The sequence below is a fragment of the Adiantum capillus-veneris genome, chromosome 1 (assembly GCF_014529385.1).
Source record: "Adiantum capillus-veneris isolate H3 chromosome 1, ASM1452938v2, whole genome shotgun sequence".
Classification (NCBI taxonomy): Eukaryota; Viridiplantae; Streptophyta; class Polypodiopsida; order Polypodiales; family Pteridaceae; genus Adiantum; species Adiantum capillus-veneris.
The window spans coordinates 145,451,266-145,468,834 of record NC_140931.1 but is presented as its reverse complement, the minus strand read 5'-3'; the positions used below and the strand labels follow the sequence as shown (position 1 = coordinate 145,468,834).

General features: G+C 43.5%; 1 pseudogene; it reads right to left on the bottom strand.

Moving 5' to 3' along the window:
* Window positions 1-10,654: 10,654 nt before the first annotated feature.
* Window positions 10,655-11,507, bottom strand: LOC147465745 (uncharacterized; annotated as a pseudogene).
* Window positions 11,508-17,569: the final 6,062 nt, after the last annotated feature.

The following is a 17,569-nucleotide window of genomic DNA, read 5'->3' as shown; positions in this document are numbered from 1 at the left end:
ACTAGAAGTGGCCACAGTAGGTTGCTTCTTGCTCCACCATGATATACATGAACTGCCAAGCATGAAACAAAAACCACTTGTGGACACTCGAGTGTCAAAACAAACAGCCCAATTTGAGTCCGAAAAAGCATGTAAGTCTGCTGGTAATGATCGCCCCTTGGGATAAAACAAGCCAAGATGTAAAGTGCCACTAAAGTAGAGGAAAATCCTCTTGACAGCCTGCCAATGCTTAGACCCTGGGCTATGCATAAATTTGCTGACTTGTGAGACTCCAAACTGAATATTCGGCCTCGTGTTGCATACATAAATGGGGCAGCCAATAGAATTTTGGTAAAGAGTGACATCAACAGGATGACCAGCATCATGTAGACTCAATTTCAAACCTGTTTCCATGGGAGTGGCAATAGGTTTGCAATCTTCAAGTCCAAACTTACATAGCAATGTTTCAATGTAACTTTTTTGACACAAGGCAATACCACCATCACACTGCTTAAATTGTAACCCAAGTAATGATGCAACAACCCCAAATCTTTCATCTTGAAAGTAGCATTCAATTCAGCCTTAAATTCAGCAATATGTCTCTCATTTGGTCCAATGATCAACAAAGCATCTACATAAAGAACCACAATGAGAAGTACATCACCCTTACGCTTTACATACAATGTGCTTTCTGTTGGACTGTTAGAAAGTCTTGTTTGACCAAATGAGTGTCAGCTTTCTCATACAAGCACGAGGAGATTGCTTCAACCCATACAAAGTCTTCTAACGTCTGCACACTTTGTCCTCTTCTCCTTTCTTGACAAAACCACAAGGCTGCGTTACATAAACTTCCTCAAACATGTCACCATTCAAGAAAGCAGTAACAATGTCTGATCGATGTACATCCCAACCAAAATGAGTTGCCACTGCACATAGAAAACACACATTAGTCATACAACAAGTGGCAGCAAAAGTCTCTTCATAATCTATCCCTTTTTGTTGTGCATAACCCTTTACAACAAGTCGAGCGTTGGCGATCGATCTCACCATCCGGCTTGCGTTTCAACTTGTAAACCCACTTTTCGTACCAATGGCCTTTTTGCTAGGAGGCAAATCAGCTAAAGTCCATGTGTCATTTTCTATAAGTGCATCATATTCTGATTGCATGGCAGCCATCCAATTTTTTAAATTTTGTGCTTCATCAAAAGACAAAGGTTCCTCAACATCATGTAAGCTAGACACAACCAAAGCATAACAATCTAATGCATAAGATGCATGGCGACAGCCTGAACGAGTACAACTAGACAAAGGTCCATCCAATTTACTATCACGCAATGTATGCACCAGCCATTTTGGCATACCTCTAGCATGCTCATTTTCAGCCCTTTCCTCATCAGGTACATCATGTACGTCTGCATCAGTAATAGGCCGATCTGTAACATTTTTGAAAACCCCCATAGGCTGTACATTTGCCTCATTGGAATTTACATTCGAACTTCCACCATGAAAAGAGTAACAAAGTGTCATAAATGTCTTGTGAGCTTACATTATTGTCTCTAATACATGACAACAAGGGCTGAACACAATCTTCCACAAACACTACATCTCGTGAAACCAGAATACGCTTTGCTTGCAGATGATACAACCGATAACCTTTGCTTTCAGCACTATAATTAACAAAAATACATTTGACAGCCTTATCATCCAATTTTATGCACTGTGTTTGTGGCACCAAAGCATATGCCAAACAGCTGAAAACACGCATGTGCTCAATAGAAGGCTTTCTATCATGCCATGCTTTAGATGGAGTAATAGATTGAAAAGCTTTCATAGGACACATTGTCAGGAGTTTTTTGGAGCAAGGGATTGCGCATATGTACATATACATGCATGGTGCATCAAATAAAGAATTGCCCATTTTTCAGAGCCAGGTGGTTACGTGGGGCCCACGTGTGTACAGGTAGGACAGGGTGTACATAGTGCAGCGATTTTCACTATTATCAGTACTAGTGTGTTTTTCCTACAATAAGGAGGAGTTGGTAGTGCATAAAACTTCTCGAGGAAGCTATCCGCGGGCCGACGACGTGAGGTCAGCAGGTGCATCAGATGGCATCTAGTGGCGTCAGGAGGGCGAACGAGGTCAATATTTGCACGCGGATGAGGACGGACACAACGTGGGTGTTTTCTTGTGAGAGTTATGCAGAAAGGTCATCATTAGGACCACTTTTTGGGGCCACTTCACGTGGTGGCGAGATGCATTATTGGAAAAAAGCTGAGTGCCAGGTGTGTGAATGATGCAAAAAGGTGACAACTATGCATTGCGAGGTCAGTTTTTGGCCTGTTCGGGGTCCGTTTGAGGTCATCTAAAAGTCCAAGGGTGCCCAAATAATAAAGCTAAGTGTGGGAACTGAAAAAAGAGAGAGAAGACCAGAAAAAACGTGGAGAAGAGAGGAGGAACAGCCGCAGGTGTGTTTTTGGGGTTTTTGGAGCCTGTTTTGGCCGTAAACTGCTCATCCGAGGTCGGATTTGAGCACTTTGACATTGTAGACTGGGGTTTTGGGCCGTTCCGGACGCGATGGCGCTGTCCATTTTGCCAAATTCCTCATTATTTTTCTGCTGTTTTGGCTGTGTAAGTTTCTCCTATGAGCGAAGTTTCTGCTCCAGTTTGTGATTGTATCTGGCTTATTTTACCCATATTGTGTGAGCTATTTGTCCCATTGGTGTTGGCCCAAGCTCAATTGTATCTAAACATCAGAAATTCTCCTCTTTTGAGCTGAGTTTTTTGGGTGTGTGTGTGTGTGTGTGTGTGTGTGTGTGTGGAGTGGGCAAGTAGATAGTCTCTCTCCTCTCACTCCAGAGGTGTGTTCCCTGTCTCGGCCAGGTGTGTTGTCTATGCCGAGTGGTGCCCCATAGTGTGTGTGTGTGTATCTTCCCAAGAGTGTGTGTCGGGTCGTTATAGAGGCGCTGTGTGTGTTTTCATCCCGCTCACAACGTATTAACTACATAAGTGGCACACATGATGGCCTCAAGCCAAAAAGAATACGACAAATCTTGACTTTTGAGCATACATCGTGCCATTTTCGTAAGTGACCCGTTTTTCCTCTCAGCAACACCATTTTGCTGAGGCGTATAAGGCACTGTACATTGGTGTTTTATCCCACGACTAGCCAGAAATGCATTAAAAATCATGAGATAGTATACTCCCCCCCTCGATCGGAATAGAGGGTGCCCATAGTACTTTTTGAGACATTTTCAACCATAGCCAGAAATTGTTTGAAGCACATAGAAACTTTGGACTTTGCTTTAAGCGGAAATACCCATGCATGCCTGGAGTAATCATCAATGAAAGTCACGAAGTAAAGGTTATTGCCCAAGGACGGAGTTTGCATGGGCCCACAAACATCACTATGCACAAGCTGCAACCTGCATGTGGCCCTAACTAAACCATCCTTTGGAAACGTCGAACGATGCATCTTACCCAAAATACAGCCTTCACAAACATGTTTGGCAGGTGCTTCAAGAGGCGGCAAAGAAGCAACCATTTCAGATTTCTGCAAACGCAGCAAACTGGCAAAATTTAGATGCCCAAAATGTGCATCTCACAGTTTTTCATCTGAAATAGCCCTTGAATCTGCAACTGCATTTGTAAAATTTTATCCACACTTGTCATACAAAGTAAGCTTATACAGCCCACGACACAAAAGGCCAGATGCAACAATTTCATCACCAAAACTGAGATCATGAATTGTACATCTATCATCCACAAATTTGACTACAAGTCCAAGTCTAGCAACTACGGATACCGACAAAAGATTCTTCTTGATCCCAGGTACATAAAGTGCATCAATTCATCAACAAGTGTGAAGGAACTACCATTTGCAACAGTAAGCACAATCTTTCCAACTCCCTGAACTGGATAACAGGCATTGTCGGCACAAGTGACTGAACTCCCATGAGGGACAGGAGGCTACAGAAATAAGTTGCTCATTGATATCCTTGACACCAGCAAGGAGAGTGTCCATATCATCTTCCTCATGCATAATTTTTGATTCTAGCTCTTTACGCAGCAAAGCAATTTTAGACTCATTGCGGCTTGCATAAAGACCTGCTAGAATATCCCAAGCCTGTTTTACAGATTTTGCTAAACAAATGTGAGGAGTAGTGGTGCGCTTCATAGACAACACAATCAATGCATGAGCTTGTGCATCCTTTACATCCCAAAAAGCTTATTTTGCCATAGGTAAAACAACTCTAATAGCAACAATCCTTGCAACAAGACCTGCAACATCCTCAACATCGCCTACATCCTCAGAAGTAGGACGTACATTAATGCCCTGCACAATATTCTAGATGCCCTTTGACACAAGAACATGTTGCATCATGTAAGCCCACATAGGGTAATTGTCTGCATCCAATCTGTCCTCAACAACAGCAAACATCTTGAACAAATCGGTGTTGTTGTCAGCCATGGAAAATGCCTGTACGTGATGTGAAAACTGCCCAAATGAGGAGAATCTGAGTGAGACCATCATGTGCTATATAGCACAACCCACAGTATATTGTATGGGACATGTTATGTAGTATTTGGAACTGACAAAAAGTTTGCACAAAATGACAAAATTGCATGTGCAGACCTAGCTATAGTGGAAACGAAGGCCGAAATGAGCCCGAATAAAAAATTTGAGCAAACTAAGCTCTACGAGCACTCCGAATTTTTTTTTGACTTGCGAACGCTCGCCAAAGCTCACTGAAAACGGAGAAAATAAGCAAGTGTGTGCTGAAGCTGCTGGCAACTAAGCCCGAGAGGACACAACCTGCTCTGATACCAATTGTTGGAATTAGGGTTACAAGAAAACACACACAGCTTGGAGAAGACGAAGGAAGCTCAAGGCACACAACAAAGAGTGTATTACTTAGTGTGAAATGGCAAGATAGATAGCCCTAGAGTGATGGGTGTATATACAATGCATGAGGGAAAAAACCTCCTAAAGAGGGAAAAAATGCCCCGGTGGTCCTAGTGTGTCCACACACATCACTACCACATGTATATGGTAACACCTTTGGAACCTTCTTTGCAAGGTTCTTGGTTTTTGGTCCCTTTGCCTCCCTTGGACTCCATTTTTTGGGGTCTGAATGGTTTCTTTGTTGTCAGAGCTTTCACTGCTGTGGACTTCATGGGAACTTTTTGCAGATTCCTCATCTAATTTATATACTCTTTTTATTGATCTAGTGGTCCGCGGAGAAGGTGGAGTTGAAATGATCCATGTGTTCTGATTTGGGGCTGGCGGCAAGTTGTCGGCCATTCCAATAGCATGATATGCTATTCTTGTTAGCACTTCTGGAGCGCCCAGATATGTGATCTTTCCCTCTTTCTTCATGCCCTTCATTGTTGTAAGCACGTACTGCACGTGATCTATTGCTTGCCTAGTTGTTGACTTCAATACTTGAGTGAGAGTAGTCGCAACTGCATGGTTTGGAGTTGTGTACCGTGGCGGTCTCTTTGAGAGGAAGTGAAAATGTTGATGATAGAGGCAAGCCTTTGGATGAGATCAAAAAATGTGGCAACATCAGTATCCTTGGTAAGAGTACCTGCTGTCTTTCTATCCTTGGCCTTCATTGTCATTCCTTCTGTTGGCAGCTTTAGTGTCTCGGCCACAATATCTTTAGTGATCACCACTTCAACTTTTGCCCCTGTTGATCCGTGATTTGGGCCGATCTATCTTCTTTGATCGTGGATTTCTATTCATATGCTTTCTAAAAATCCACTCCGCATGGTTCCTGGTCGTAGAAATCTCGAAGCCCCAGCCTTCTATTGGCTTCTTTGGTGTTTGGCTTTGCAACTACATCATAAACCTCCTTTGGTAGCATTTGCAATCCTACCTGGTGTCCTTCTTCACTCTTGAATCTGCTAGTGAAGACCGTGGTGTTGTTTTCTTTGAGCTGCTCTTTAGACGAGTAGGTTGTATTTGCCATTTTTAATGAGCTTGTATCTAACTGGTACTGTGGCAGATCTTGCAGCTTATCTTTCTGAAACACCCTTTTCCTTGCCTTCTCAGCCACTTGCATTGCTCCTGTTAGGTGAATACTGTGTCAAAGTTAGAAAATTTTACGAATTCCACTCTGAAATCTCTCGAGTCTAAATGGTTGGCAAATGATGTATGTGGGACGAGTGTCTAACCTCACTCCTATCTTATTGCAGATGCAGCGAGAACCACAAATATAATTGTCAATCCATGGGACGAAGCTGACTCGACTAGTGCATAGAGGCTAAAAGGGGTTGTCAACCTCTTGGAAAACAACAAACAACTCGAGTCTAACTCAAGCTACACTCAAGTGACTGAAATCACCAAAAGCCAATCACTCATATGCAAACAAATCACATCAGTTACATCATCAAATGACATTCAAACGTAACGAAACTTCTAGGGACATGTTTATAAGACCTAAGCACACATGCTTATGGTCTCAAATCTCACTTTAGGTTAAGTGCAAAGATCATGATTATTAACAGCATGAGTTTTTGACCTAGTCATTTTCGACCCAGAATGCATCTAAATGCTAAGCAATGATGCCCCAATACCCCGCCTATGCTTAGTTTTGTATTTTGAAGTGTAAAGTCCTACTTATGATGAAATTAAGCCATGAGTCCCAATCTTGACACAGATTTGTTAAGTATCTCAACTTAAGCTCCCTAGCCAAGTTTTATCAATTTTGGACAATTTTCGGTTCCAAATGGTCATCAGTTTTGTATCTCCAGACTGACTTTGTAAATGGCCAAAATTTCCAATCCAATGATCCAAATCTCACCAAATTTTATTTGTGGGCTTATTACAACATGGTAAAGCTAGTGGTATGCTAACTTGGTCAAAAAAACTGAAAAATGGGGTAGATGTAAATAATCACGATTATTTACTTCTGGAAAATTTTTGCATCTTTTTGGTCAATTGAGCATATACACATGTATATCACATCAATATAAGCCTATAAATCAAGTTTTATTGAGTTTGAACAAAATTTTCCCCAATTTACACTTAAGTTCCTGAAAGTCAGTATAGAATTTAGTTTTTACCCAGTTTTTGGTCAATTTTGTGATCCAAATTCTATGGTCCTTTATAAAAGTTGTTTGTACACATGCATAGAGTCTCTGGTATCAACCTTGGTCAATTTTGAGTTGAAAGTAAATAATCATGATTATTTACTTTAAGCTTAAAATGAACACTTTTTTGAACTTTTTCCTTGGAGAGTCTTTTCATGAGCTATTTTAAGCCTCTGAGTCAAGTCAAAACTTAATTTGGCATAAAATGTCAAGAAAAAGTAAATAATTTGAGTTTTTGCAAACTCTTGAAATTTTTACCTCAATGTCTCCTTGAGCTTACCCACTGGTTCATACAACTTTTAAGCATACTCTCCAGTTGGATTGAGTGGTTTCTAGTCTTTTCGTGCTATTTCTATTCGTAGACCTGAAATTTTGCAACTTCAAATAACAACTCCTAATTGATTCTTACAGAGAGAGCAATGTTTTGAAATCCACATCGGATTCTACTTACCCTACTCCTAGGTTCTACTGCAATGGGGTTGTGGAAAGTGTCCACAAACACTCGTTTTCTTGTTTTTTATGGTTTTCTGAGCCTTGATCTCAAGACTTGTCTCGTCCATCAATCATTCTCAAAATCCTAATCTAATTCTACAATCCTACAATCCTAAAGGCACTCATCAAGTACGACTACTTCCAAGCTACCTTTACATAACAAACGACAACAATCTTAAGCTATGCGGTTTGTAAAAGAAAGTTTCTATTCTAGGAGATCCTAGAGGAAGGTAAAGGATAACTTCACAAGACGCTCATGTTTTTCCCTAGTTTAGGTCTCTTTGATCCCTGACAGCGACGCTAAATGTGGGACGAGTGTCTAACCTCACTTCTATCTTATTGCAGATGTATCGAGAACCACGAATATAATTGTCAATCCATGGGACGATGCTAACTCGAGTAGTGCATAGAGGCTACAAGAGGTTGTCAATATATTATAAACCAACAAACAACTCGCATCTAACTCAGGCTACACTCAAATGACTGAAATCACCACAAGCCAATTGCTCATCGGCAAACAAATCACATTTGTTACAGCATCAAATGCAATCCAAACGTAACGAAACTTCTAGGACATGTTTATAAGACCTAAGCACACAGGCTTATGGTCTCAAATCTCACTTTAGGTAAAGTGAAAAAATCACAATCATTAACAGCAGTGAGTTTTTGACCTAGTCGTTTTCGACCCAGAATGCATCTAAATGCATAGCAATGATGCCCCAATACCCGGCCTATCCTTAGTTTTTGATTTTGAAGTGTAAATTCCTACTTATAATGAAATTAGGCCACGGGTCGGTGATGCCAAAAGCTACGAAATACCATGAAATGCTTACGTCAATGTGTAGAGCTCTTACCTACGGTTGCAAAGCAACAGACTGGACAGTAATGTGACAACCGGGGAGGGAGTAGGAAGCACGGGAAGGAGAGAAGTGAGCGTCGTTAGCTCACACTGTCAGGGGATAATTGTGCGAAAGGTGAGTCAAGAAGGCACTGGGCCCCTAGCTGTGAGAGGTGTGGGAAAAAAAGTGTAGCAGATGCAATTACCGACAACAATATTCAAAACAAGCAATTTGCCTAATTCCAGTTAATCGGCAGAATTCATGATTAATCAATCCCTAATGGAGGCTTAATGCTCCTTACAAGAAGAAATCCTGGCTTAATCCATGTGCTAAAGAGGAAAATTAATAGAATTCTGCTTACTCTGCCTTCTGCTTCTCGATTCGAATGTCTAATGATGGCTTTGAAGCTTTAATTGGGCTTAGAATGATCCGAGAGACCTCCCCGCAATTAATGCGAGCTTAAGAGCTTTTATGCGAGCTTTCGAGCTTAAGAGATTATGGGGAGATTAAGAACTTGTGGATTATAAAGAGGAGCTTAAGAACTTAATTAAGTGAGCTTAAGAGCTTGTAGAGGTTAAAAATTTGGAGCTTATGAGATTCTAGCTTAGAGGGAGATTAAGAAATCGGTGATTATGAGGAGCTCGAATATCGAGCTTATGAGGAGGAAATTAGGAGCTTGAGGATTACCCGCTTATGAGGAGCTTGAGACTATGTCCTTTGCAAGGAGCTTAAGCGCTTCCTTCTCATGAGGAGGAGAAGAACCCCAAGATAATGAGGGGAATAAGACGTTCCTTTTCTTTTTATAGTTTCCTGGGCCTCCCCTGTTGCTAAAAAAAGCGAGGCACCCATTAGCGATGTCGCTAATGGGTCCTCCCCCTTGTGACGTGGCAAGGCCGAAGTTGAGCAGCATGAAAACTCGCGGGAGTAGTGCCGAAAAGGGGCGCCTTGAGCTCCTGAGCAAAGTTTGTCACTGACGCGAGCTCATCCGAGCATCATGGCGCCCAGCGCGAGCTTATCTCCGCCTTCCCCGCTGCCTGCTCGTCGACTGTGGCTTACACGCCATTTTTCTTTTTCTTTTCCTTCACACTGCTTACCCTATTATGGTTTTGTGCGGCCATTGGCTTATGGCCTTGGGCGGCCGGCCTTGCTTTGGGCGGCCGGTTTACTTCTTGGGTGGAGGGTTATGCCCTTTTAGGGCACCACATTTGGCATACATATCTTTTAAGCATTGCAAGAGCCAGCCTTCCAGACACGAAGCTCTACAAAAATCTACGGCACCACATTTGGCATACATATCTAACAAAGCACTGCCAAACACGACATTCTTTGTGAGCAGTCCTTGACTAACCTTACCATCCTGAACTTCGATGCATGTATCAACCTCTCGTATAATCCTACATACCTTTAAGATGAAAGTATAGGTGATTGCATTGAAGTAAGGCCTTCCCACCACATCTGATAAAAAGTGTCAAAGTTTCTTTCTTGTCAACTGGGTATTGCCAATTACGACCACTGTCGGCCAAGCACTGCATGAAATGACATCCCGGGCATGAGACTCATAAAGCTACTACTACTACTACTCCAGCATCCCAAACTCTGGACAATAGACAAAAACTTTGAGATGACAATCCAACCGAGTGGACCGGACCCGGTCCCCGGTAAATCTTAAATGGTCAATAATTTGGCAATCGTAAGTCCAATCCTGATCTGAAAAGATCGATGCGCTCCACAAAGTGAGCACTTCAGCCCGATGCATTCATTTCATTTTTATCTCCTCAGCTGCTATTGCTCAATCCAGCACGGATTTGCAATCGACTTGAACTTTAAACTGCCATAACTGCTTCATCGTAGCTCCAATCGACGAGCCATAAAGACAGACCGGTAGAGCACATCGAGCACTGCAGTTCTAGGACACCATAGCCCATTCGTTTTCACTTTAAGCATAACACTTTTTAGCATCATTAAAGCATGTTTTGGCCCTTTCAACCGCATTTGACATACATTCAGCATTGAACTCGGCCTGCAACCGGCCCTTAATCATTGTTTATTAAACATATAAGCTTCAAACAAACTTGATGTGCATTTTTCTGGCATCTTTCTTTGCATGGGAGTGGAGATGCACGACATTCACCCCCTCTGAACCTGCACAGCCTCCGGTCTGTCCCAATTGCACTTAATCAACTTCATTAAAATCATCATCAGACATATCATCTGATGTGTACATAACATGATCCTCTGGAGGCGGATCTCAATGAGAATCTTCAAGAACAATCCCGCCTTCTCGCTTTTTGAACAGCTTGATCCTTTTCCGTGCAATATGCACCTTAAGCGTAGTGCCATCTAGTTCACATAATTGATATGTCGCATTATCAAAAACATGTTGCACCACATATGGTCCAAACCACCTTTTAACCATTTTTCGCATAGCAGAGTATTGGTTCTCCAAGCTATTGTCATAGATGAGTACCCAGTCTCACCATCTTTGATAGCATGTGGTCGTAGTCTATGCTTTCCATCAAATGCTGCCTTGTTCTTCAATCTTGCCTCCTTAAGCTTCTCTTTAGCCTGCTCTATATCCTCTTGACGCCTTTCAAGCTACCGAATACGTAGAGCAAGCAAGTCTTCAGTAGACATACCTTCCTCCCATGGCATTATGGTCCAAGTTGTAACTGCTTCCTCTGTAGGCATAATGGGTTTCTGCCCATGCATCAATTCGAATGGCATAAATCCTGTAACTGAACTGTGAGTAGTGCGATCAGCCCACAAAGAAAATGGCAAAAGTTTATCCAATCACCAATATGTCCTTCACACGCCTTTGCTAAAGGTTTAACAATAGGCGGATGTCCTCTTTCGCTCTTCCCGTTACCTTCTGGATTATATGCTGTGGTGAGGGCGAGTTTAATGCCCATATGAGCAAAAAACTCTCAAGCTTCATCTGCATCCATCTCTCCTCTATCTACAGTAATTCTGCCAACACACCCATACCTAGAGATAACATCTTCAAGCAAAAACTTGCATACTAAAGTGGTAGCTTTGGTACGCAAAGCTCTGCCTTCAACCTGGTTTGTAAGATCTTCTGTGGCAAGAACAATATATTTCATCTGCCACACTCCTACTGGCATTGTAATAAGGTCCACCACCCACTTGTAGTGCATAGCCAGTGGATAGGTGGGATGCAACCCATCTCTATGTCGCACATTAGAGTATTGTTGACATATTAAGCATGATTCCACAAATTGAACCACATATTTATACATACCTCTCCACCAATATTGATCTTTAATTTTGACAAAGGTTGCCTAGGCTCCTCTGTGTCCAGCCCACAGACTTTCATGAAACTCTTTAATCACCTACTTTTGGGTCACTTTGTCGCAAATAATTTGTTATGGTACGCCTCCTGGGCGCTTCGGTTGCTTCCATAAATGTCCGTCTTTCAGGAAATAGCCATAGGCCTTTTTCCTGATCTTCTTGAATTCTTGATCACTCCATCCTTCTTGTTTAGTGAGAGTACTTAGGTAGCGGCCAATCATAAGCCACTCTCCATCATAAAACTCTTCAGAAAAGACTTAAAAAACATGAGAAATACTACCACAGTTGGAATGTAGATAAGAAGACGTGTAGAACTTCAAGCCAACATCATCACTCGTGGTCAACATCTCTTCTTCATCTTCAAACCTGGCTCTTGATAACATATCTGCAACAGGGTTATCTCTACCTGCAATATGACAAAATTCAGGGTTAAGAGACTTTATATACGCTATCCATCGTAGCATGGCAATGTCCGGAGTAGAGCAATTTGCAATCATCCCTATTAGTGGCAAGCAATCTGTCTCTACCACAACGGAAGCTCCAATAAAGTATTCTTTATCAGTCCTTAGAGCAGTAGCAATGCCCCAAAGTTCCCTCTTAACCTGTGGATATCCTCGTTGACGAGCATTGAGCACCTTGGCTCCAAATCTCACTGCATACCTGTGTCCTTCAGCATCATCCTGACCTATAGCCCATCCAATACCTGTCGGGCTAGTGTCAACTGTTAAAATAACTGGCCTGTTGCATTTATAATCAACTTTCCTCAAGGTAGGAGCCTCAAGAAGCATCTTCTTTAATTTTTTAATAGCTTGTGTGTGAACTTCTTCCCAAACAAACCTCTTACCTTTTCGTAGCAATTGATACAGCACCTTTGCAACATGAGCAAAGTGTGGCAGCCAAATACGATAGAACACACATGCGCCTAAGAATCGACAAACCTCAGTCTGAAGAACATGTATCCTTCATCTTTTGGATTGCTTCGACTTTTGCTAGACTTGGCCTTCTTCCTTCAAAACTGCACATGTGTCCCACAATTAAGACCTCCTTAGCTCCAAAAGTCAATTTTTGACCTGAAAGTGTTAGGTTAACTTCTTCAAGCCCTGATAATATAGCATCACAGTTAGCAATATGTTGAGCAACAAACTGTCCGCACCCCCTCTGGTATTTTGATTCATCTTTTGAGCCTTCTTCACAGCCCTTAATTGGTAGGTCATCAATGAAAGGCATGGTAACATGTGCGATAAAGTCCCTTAATACCTTATTCATGATGTTCATCATATGAGCTACTGAATTAGTAGCAACCTGTGGCAGAGTGCACATCCTTACCAAACCAAGAGAAGTACACATTGTAGTAAGACCCCTGCTCTCCAAAGCTAACTGGAATTGATCATCTCCTGAATAAAGATCGCCTATGGAGTAAATAGATCTACCTGCAAAGGCCTCAGCAAATTCATCCACAATTGGGCCAATACCCACATTGCGGATTGTTACCTTGTTAACCGTTTGCATATCCTGAATGAACCTTAATGTACCATTTTTCTTCGAAACAGTAAACCATTGATTGGAATATGGAGCACATGACGGCTCCAAAATTCCCATTTGAATCTTTTCATTAAGCAAATTGATGAGCTTTGGCAAGTGAGCTTTAGGAATTGGAATAGGACGCAAGCTCCATGGCATGTGTGGAATAGTGAAAATAACCATTGGTGAAACAACACTCGGATCCACACACCCAATCTCACTCGGCTAAAAAGCGAAAGCTTTACCATGTTGTTCAAGCATACCTTGAAAACATTTGACCTCCTCTTCATTGAGGAAACCGTCTTCTCCAACCTTCAGCTGCTGCAATGTCTCCTTAGTAAACTTATGCCCTATGTTCTTTGGATCTCTGAGTATAGGCTATCGAGAAGCCTCCTTGATCATCCCATCACTTCCTTCTGCCAGCGGTGTAGCCACTGGCCTCACTTTCTTTGCAATAGTCTTGTATTTTGTCTCTACTTGCGCTTCAACAGTCTCACTTGAATCATCTTCAATATGCATAAGGGCTTCATATAAACTTAACTTATCATACATGTCCATTGAATGGACCTTGACTACTTCAGTTCTGCTTTGTAACCTGTTTTGCATGATCTCTTTAAGCACTGACATAGTATCTTCATAAGATACCTCTTCAAAGACTCCTGAAATCACATCATTAGATTCAAGCACATCACAACCCTGCAATTCACTTTGAATACCTGAAACATACTATTTTTCCCACTTTGGCAAATCATTAATTTTTTTGAAAGAGACTAAACCTTCAGATGCTAACCCCAAAACCCCCGAAGAGAAAGCTTCTCTTTGCGAGAACTTCTCCTCACTTGTACCACCATAGTCCCGCTTTATAATGGCACTCCAAGAAAATCTTGTGCAAACCCGTGTTCTCTAAACTCCTTGTGTATCTTTGGCATTGGATGATCACGTAGACTATCCTTATTCCTAGCATGGTCAACACATACTGTCAAGAATTGCACTGCTTTCTTACCATCACGGCTTCGAACCCTGGCATAGGCCGAGCCATCATCCAACACTTTGGTTTCCATTCGCACAGCCGTAATGTATGGTTGCCCCAGAATTAAAGGATAAGAGGAATGCTCCTGTATAAAGAAATTTTGCTCATCACAGACATCCCCTACATTTACCTTAACATTGGCACATGCACCATAGAGGTCGCCTGGAAGCATTGGCTGCTCAAATCCGCCACCCATGGTCAACATCAATAGGCCATTTCCCCTTTTTGTGCAAGATTTTAGCCATCAAATTGATCTCCGATCCATGATTTATGAGTGCTAAGACCGGTTCTTCGATGTCGCCAAGATTTACAACAGTTTCGGTTGTTGCTCTTGCCCAATGAGTCCTTGAAAAGTGACTCCTTGGAATGCTTTCACTATCTTCATCTTCATTGAAATGAACTTGCCTTACCTCAGGTACGGTTGGATTTGACACCACCACAGACCTCGACTCTTCTTCTTCTTCAAGATTCGCCAAGTACTCTTCATAGTCATCTAGAATTGCTTCAATGTGGCGTACCGCCTGGCTCTTCACTGACTTTGACTCCTGTTCACTTGGTATCTGCCGCTTCCTTTTGATGATATCCATTATCTCCTCATGAAACTCACGTTTGGAAATTCCCAATATATCACCCAATGTGAGCTCCACCTTGCTATTCAGAATTCGCTCTTCAAAGACTTTCTTTAAATCTGTAGCTAATTCAATGTCAGACTTGAGCTTAAGAGAGGGTCCCCTGGGTTTACCTTGCTTTTTGTCCTTAGGTGCCTCCTCCATCACCACTTCAGGAGCAGGCTTAGGAACAGGACTTTCTTCTTTCTTGCTGTTGAACCTCGTTGTCCTTTTCGATGTCCCAGGAGCTTCTTTATCTCTTTTTCGCTTTTCCTCCACCATCGCCTCATTAGCTTGAGACTTCGCAATGAACGCATACACGAGAGGGAATCCACTAGATCAGTTCACCCTGTGGTTTCTCGAATTGAATTCCCTACTTGCCGCAGCTTCCCATAAGTTACCTGTCCAGTTTCTGTTGTTGACGGGAGCAAAGCGAACCCCGAGCCCCGACGGCCTCTAAAACGCCAGGGACCGAATGGTGCGCCTCGAGCCTGCCACACGGTAAAGCGAACAGGGGGCACCACCTAGCTTTGAGCGGCTAGGAAAACCCTCGAGTTGATATGAACACCGCAACTTACACACCGAGAGAGAGAGATAGAGAGAGAGAGATTTGCAAATGATGAAAACCCTCGGGGGTGTGAAGGAGAATTATTTTTGCAATATTTACAAATGGCACGCCGTGGTGGTAGAGAGGTAGGGAGAGGAGGTGGTGCAACCTACTTGGTGCGTTCTCTAAGACGACTCAATGATTGTAAACTTGCTACCAAGAGCGTGTACGCGTGTGTGCATCGACCATTGGAGTCGAGAGATGGATGTGGTTCCCTTCGCATGGTGCAATTCCCAAGGCAAACCCAACACACAATCCCCCTCCCCATGATGGTGATAGTGTCAATTCTTCCCACTACACTCTACCAAATGCTGCCTCCTCATGAACTGCCCCCCCCCCTCCCCCCCCCCGATAGTGACCTCTCAGTGCCAATTTATAGGTATTGGCTGCTTGGATTATGGTAATCCCAATGTGATTAGGGTAAGCTTAATCGGGGAGACAAAGCAAGTGGTGGGCCCGGTGTGGTTGACCCTTGCTTTGTTTTGGGAGGTTATTAAAAGATGAGAATCTCTAGGTGGGCCTTTGTGACCATCACCTAGAGAGAGGAAATTTTTCAAAGTGGGATTTTTACAACGGCTTGGTGAAAACTGAAGAAATGATGAGAATACCCTATAATTTACTGAAGATGGCATCGTGGTTGCGTGTTGCCGGCAACTAGTGTGTTGCGGGTGCGTCGATGTAGAGCGTACTTCTTTTCGGGGTCGGTCGGGGCATGCCTTCGGCGCATTTTCCTTTTTTGTTGTTGGCGGCACATGATTTGGGTTCCTTCCTTCTTTTGTTGATGACGTAGTCGTAGACCTTTGTTTTGTTTTTTCTTTTTGTATTTGTGGTGCGGGGCGTATATACGTGTGTGTGTGTGTGTGTGTGTACGTATTGGTGCATGAGGGTGGATGTGTGTGTATATATGTATATGTGTGCGTATTGACGTGCGGTGGGAATGGCTTATATGCAATATATATATATATATATATATATATATATAATTATTTTTTTAAAACTATTTTTTTCGGTTTCAGGCAGTGAAGATGACGCAGGAAAATGGGGGGGGGGGGGTGAGGATGGTGAAAAAGAAGGTGTGTGTGTGTGTGTGGTATGCGCGCATGAGCGTGTGGGTGTGTGTGTGTGTAGGTGTGTAGCTTGCGATGCTGTGTGTGTGTGTGTAGGTGCTTCTGGTTGTGGGAGTGGCGGGTGCGCAGCTGGCGGTGCTGTGGAGCCGGACAGGGCGCGGCCGAGATAGGGCGCGAGAGCGGGTGAGAGTGGGGAGAGGGGGGGAGATGGTGAAGGGGGGGGGGGGGGGGGGGGGGGGGGATGAGGATAGGATCAGGGTATTGCAGAACCATGTGCAGCAGGAGGAGAGGAGCACAAGGCCCGGGGGGCGGGGTAGTGGATAGCGGGTGCGACAAGGAGGGAAGGGGGGGGGTCTTAGTCAACGTGAGGAGGAGAGAGAGAGTAGATAGGGGGGGGGGGGGGGGGGGGGGGTTCCCAGCAAGGGAGAGAAGGGAGAGAGAGTGAGGGGGTTGGGAGGAGATAGGGTAGAGAGAGAGGATATGATGGGTTAGAGGGGAGACAGAAGAGAGGGTGAGAGAGATTGAGGGAGGGTGAGGTGATGGTTTCCCTAAGGCCCGCCGTGGCTATTTCCAAGAGAGAGGGGGGGGAAAGAGGGGGGCTAGGTGTAGATAAGGGGGGGTGTTTTAGGCTAATGGTCCGCCAAAAGGAGAGGGGGGGGGGGGGGAGTGTGTGAGGACCAGCGGAGGTGGGGGTACGGCCCGACGTGGTTGGAGGGTGGACACAGAGAGAGAGAGAGAGAGAGAGAGAGAGAGAGAGAGAGAGAGAGAGAGAGAGAGAGAGAGAGAGAGAGAGAAAAAAATATTTGGGAGAGAGAGGGAGGATACTATCACTGGCGGCCCGCCGGGCTGAAGTGTGGCAGAGATACCAACGGTGCCTACCGGCCGGATGATGCAGCACGTGTGTAGGAGAGGGAATATAGGTGGGGCCGGGCATTGAGAGAGGGAGGTCGTCTTGTGGTGATATTGGAGGGATGTGGCCAACTTGGCGGCGCCCATTGGTAGTTAACTTTTGGAAAGGGGT